Consider the following 5,000-nt stretch of genomic DNA (forward strand, 5'->3'; position numbering starts at 1 on the left):
AATAACATTTAATTATCTTATGTTGTCTTAATAAACAATCAAATGCTGAGACAGTTATGTTCGACATGTAGGTCCAGACAGAAGGTTAATAAAACTCCTCAAAGTCAGTAGTCCACGCTTCCATATTTGCACTGTTTTTCTTGTCAGATGTTCTGCAATCAAGCTTTGAATTGTGACTTTCCCAAGCTGTCCAACTCAGACTCTCTTTCTTTCTCTCCCTTTTTCTCCCTCCTTCTCCACCTCTGTTCTCCACTCTCTCCCCCTGTCTCTCTCTCCCTCTCTCCCCCTTTCTCTCTCCCCTCTCTCCCCTTCTCTCCCCTCCCTCCTCTCTCCCCCCTGTCTCCCTCTCTCCCCTTCTCTCCCTCCTCCCCTCTCTCCCCCTGTCTCTCTCTCCCTCTCTCTCCCTCCTCTCCCTCCTCCTCCTCCCCCATGGTCTCCTTCGCCCTTTCCAGACAGTCTTCCATGATGAGTGCAAGTTCAAAGAGACCTTGTTGCCAAAACAACTACAACTCCTATGAGTCCTCGTGTACGAGGCTCCTACATCGCCCCCTCACTAAACATGGCCGCCTGAAGAGGGGCTACAAGGCCACGACGGCCATAGACGGTCACACACTTCCTCCCCGGATATGAGACACACTCAAACATCTGCAATAACTCATTACATTTGCACATGTGGATTAATTTCCCAGGTAACATTATTATACTGTATACATGCATAAGCAAAATACAAAAATGGACTGCAAAAAGAAAGAAATACAGAACCACTATATGATGAGAGTATTTATTCAGTCTTTATATGTATATTTCGGTAGCTTACTTTGTATTAGAAACGTATGGGAAATGCCATTCTTTGCTGCTTTTCTTCTTTTCATTGGTTGTGTTATGAGGGGGGGAGGAGAGTTGTGTCTCTTCTCTCTATGTGGGTGTTGGTGGTGGAGCTACAGGGCTATCCGCTCCACAGCTCGGGCGCAGGAAGTGAAACAGAAACCTTTTATTACCTCAGAGCACCGCGTCCCGGATGAAGAAAAAAAAAAAGAAGTGTGCATGAAATTTCTACAGAGAAGAATGTTTACTTTTACACTTGTACGTTCGTCATCCATCAAGGACTTTCAGAGACATCTTCCTCGCTCGACGATTATCGTTTACCTACTAGAGCGGGGCGACTAGAGCACTTACAAAATGGCGCTTTCTCCTGTTTTGTGTTGAGGAGGAGTAGGAGGAGGAGGAGGAGGAGGTGGAGGAGGAGGGCCTTGGATTCCGACGGCCGGGCCCCTTCCCTTGCATGCAAGAAACGCGCCCTCGGTCAGAAATAGGGATGACATGCAAGTCATCCCCCCCACGGGTGCTCCCTCCCCTCAGGCCCAATTCCTAGAGGGCCAGGAGTGTCTTCACTTTATTTTCTTTCCATAATTAGATCAATTAAGTAATTGAGACGGCGGGCTGGCCGCATCCCAAAGCAGCCTGCAGCATGTCAGGGAAGGACAGAACCCGAGACGCCCTGTCCTCATCCACCCTAACGGGTCAAAGGGCGATTCGGCGTCTCGATTGACAATCCTGGATTTTAAACATTGCAATGGGTCAGATTGAAATGTGTGTGTGTGTGTGTGTGTGTGTGTGTGTCTGGTCTTTGACCAACAGCGGGCTAGTGCTTTACCAGTGACTCTGGGCCCTTGTGAACAGGCTGTGTTGTGGTGATAGATCACCCGGCTGAAGGGGAAACTGCAGTGAAGTGACATCCTAACTTCGGGCACTGGTTTGAAGATATGCTATTAATTATTACTTGAAAACGAGTCTCACTTTCGTCTACAGACGGTGAGCTTATTGAGTAGTGCTGGATATGAGGGTCTGCCGCATTGATATAAACTAATGTAAATATTCCTGTACATTTTTTTGAGAACTGTTGCTTATTGAGCTGAGATTTGCTGACATCATTGCGGGTGGAACCGTGAGTCTGGTATCTGATATTTAGATAGAAAAGGGTCGCGCACGTCGATGCACCCTTCTCCTCTGGCTGCTCAGTGCTGTACTTAGATGATCTTGTGTGAAAAAGAATCAAAGCAATTCACCAAAGGCTCAGTGAGGTTTCAGGCTTTGAACGCGCCGCACTTGAACCCGAGCGCACTTGAACCCGAGCGCCGTACTTGAACCCGAGCGCACTTGAACCCGAGCGCACTTGAACCCGAGCGCTCTTGTCTTCGGGCGGGGGGGGGGGGCGGGGGGGGGGGGGGGGACAGGACAGGACAGGACAGGACAGTGGGTGATATGCAGACGAAGGACTTATATGGGCCCACGCTGTGTTTGTTTAACCTGGTGAAAATGTGGATCATATAGGACAGCCTACACCCCCATGACACCCCCGCCCCAAATACCTGAGTACCCCCCCCCCTCCCCCACCCCCAGACCCTAGTCATGCCTGAGTACCCCCCCCCCCCAACCCCCCCCCAGACCCTAGTCAGCTGACATTGTAAAACGGCGTTGGGCCCTGAGATTCCAGCACTATCCTCTCCCTCTCTCATCCCAGACATTTCAATCCATCCAAGGGCAGTGTGTCCTAGGCTGTTCTAGACCGAGTGTCCTAGACTGTTCTAGACCGAGTGTCCTAGACTGCTCTAGACCGAGTGTCCTAGGCTGTTCTAGACCGAGTGTCCTAGGCTGTTCTAGACCGAGTGTCCTAGGCTGTTCTAGACTGAGTGTCCTAGGCTGTTCTAGACCGAGTGTACTAGGCTGTAGGCTGTTCTAGACTGAGTGTCCTAGGCTGTAGGCTACTAGACGGAGTGGACTAGTGTCCTAGGCTGTAGGCTACTAGACAGAGTGGACTAGTGTACTAGGCTGTAGGCTACTAGACAGAGTGGACTAGTGTACTAGGCTGTAGGCTACTAGACAGAGTGGACTAGTGTACTAGGCTGTAGGCTACTAGACAGAGTGGACTAGTGTACTAGGCTGTAGGCTACTAGACAGAGTGGACTAGTGTCCTAGGCTGTAGGCTACTAGACGGAGTGGACTAGTGTACTAGGCTGTAGGCTACTAGACAGAGTGGACTAGTGTACTAGGCTGTAGGCTACTAGACAGAGTGGACTCTTGTTACAGCCTCAGATTTGACTTCCGTATCACTAGTTTCCCTGCATCTGGACTGTTATTCCTTTATCCATCAAAGATCTGGATGGTCTGTAGCTCCCAAAGAACTCCTGCCCTCTGACTGGTGGACTAGCTAGGAGATGCTGGTTTACTGTACATGGTCAGGTGTAATCTGACCTAGCAGCAGATAATATCAGATGTTTACTTATGATCAGATCATGCTAGTTGGGTTTGTTGGAAAAAGGCTGTGGAGAGGTTGTGATTTCAACGTTCTTTATCCCATCAGGCCTTCTGAATGTGCGTCCCTCTGTAGCGTTGGGGCCCGTAGCGGCCCTCTCCAGCTGGCTCCCTCTCAGGATGTGGGTTTGACAGGGCAGGGGAGGAGCGCCGCCTCGGCGGTTGGTTAACAGGAAGCGTGCGGCGGAGAGCATCTCTGTGCGCACGTTCCCATCAGCCCCTCTGTTCCTGTCCTGGGGGCAGCTTAGCTGCCGAGTCGTCAGGTCGATTTACGCCGAGTCAGGAGGTGCGGGGGCCGGTCTGGCTGCGCTAGCTACGGCGGCTAACAGCTCTTCTCCCATTCTGCTGGGCTGGTAACACACAAATCAATCTGGGGGGGTAGCAATCGCCTCAGAGGTGATTACAGGTGATGCTGCGTCATGCGTTCACCATGGCGGTTAAGTGCTGAGCGAGCGTGTAGCCTACGTACTGCGCTGTGTGTGCTAACGATCGCTATGCTGCTGAGGTAGCGATCCCGGCTTGGTGCTACCAGGATATGCAGGCTACCGTTGTCACAGTGTGAGGCCTTAGCAACAGCGTTAAGTGACACGCAGGTCACGCAGGGGTGGGGGTGGGGGGGGGCAGCTCATCTCAGCTCATCTCTCTCAGTAGGGCTCACAGGGTAACTAGGGAGAATCATCCTGATCACATATTAGTTAGGATGATCTCCAGTGACCCCATAGTCAATAAGACAGCCTGCTAGTGCCCCTTCTCTGCCTGGACTGAGTGTGAGGGTGCTCATAGTTCTGGAAGGGAGGGAGTCTGGAGTGTGAGAGGGTTTAATGGAGTCTGGAGTGTGAGAGGGTTTAATGGAGTCTGGAGTGTGAGAGGGTTTAATGGAGTCTGGAGTGTGAGAGGGTTTAATGGAGTCTGGAGTGTGAGAGGGTTTAATGGAGTCTGGAGTGTGAGAGGGTTTAATGGAGTCTGGAGTGTGAGAGGGTTTAATGGAGTCTGGAGTGTGAGAGGGTTTAGTCGATGGTCACTGCGCGCTGGGACATTGGGGAATAGGATGGATGATGGATGGATGATGTCCAGTGGTGCAAAGTGCAAACTCAGGCTCTCAGAGCAAGATGGACCTCTGTAGTGTACTCACTAGATCTGGCTTGCTACTGTCCAGTTAATGCTGCTTTCTGTCATCGTTTGCCTAAATAACATTCAAATAATAATATCATTTGAATAAGACATGCAATGCGAATGTTAATGAAGGTGAAGTATTTTAGTTTTTGATGTCAAAACCATGTCTGATTTGTCTTAATGACGGCCCCTGTGGGCGACAGGACACTGTTAACCTGGTGAGATCCGGTTTGTCGGTCTGGGTGACCAGGCAAGGACACGGTCATGACGAATAGCTGTGACCTGTAGTGGACATGTGAGAGAGTATGAGAGATGAGCCTCGATCGCCCAATGGCTTCTTGTGTTGTCAGTGGGACACCTATGTTCAGTTCACACCAGAGTTGGCTCAAAAACAATTGGCTAACACCTCGATTTAGGTCACCCAATACAAACTGAGGTCAATGTTACACACCTAATACTCTCACGCTTCTATGGAGTATGTGATCTATGACCTCTGACCCAGGTTTTTGAAAATAGGGTCTTTGTTCCTTTGTTGACAATTATTTAAGGCCTGAACTAACTTACCAACTTCTACA

The sequence above is a fragment of the Borostomias antarcticus genome (genome assembly GCF_949987555.1).
Source record: "Borostomias antarcticus genome assembly, contig: scaffold_518, whole genome shotgun sequence".
Classification (NCBI taxonomy): domain Eukaryota; kingdom Metazoa; phylum Chordata; class Actinopteri; order Stomiiformes; family Stomiidae; genus Borostomias; species Borostomias antarcticus.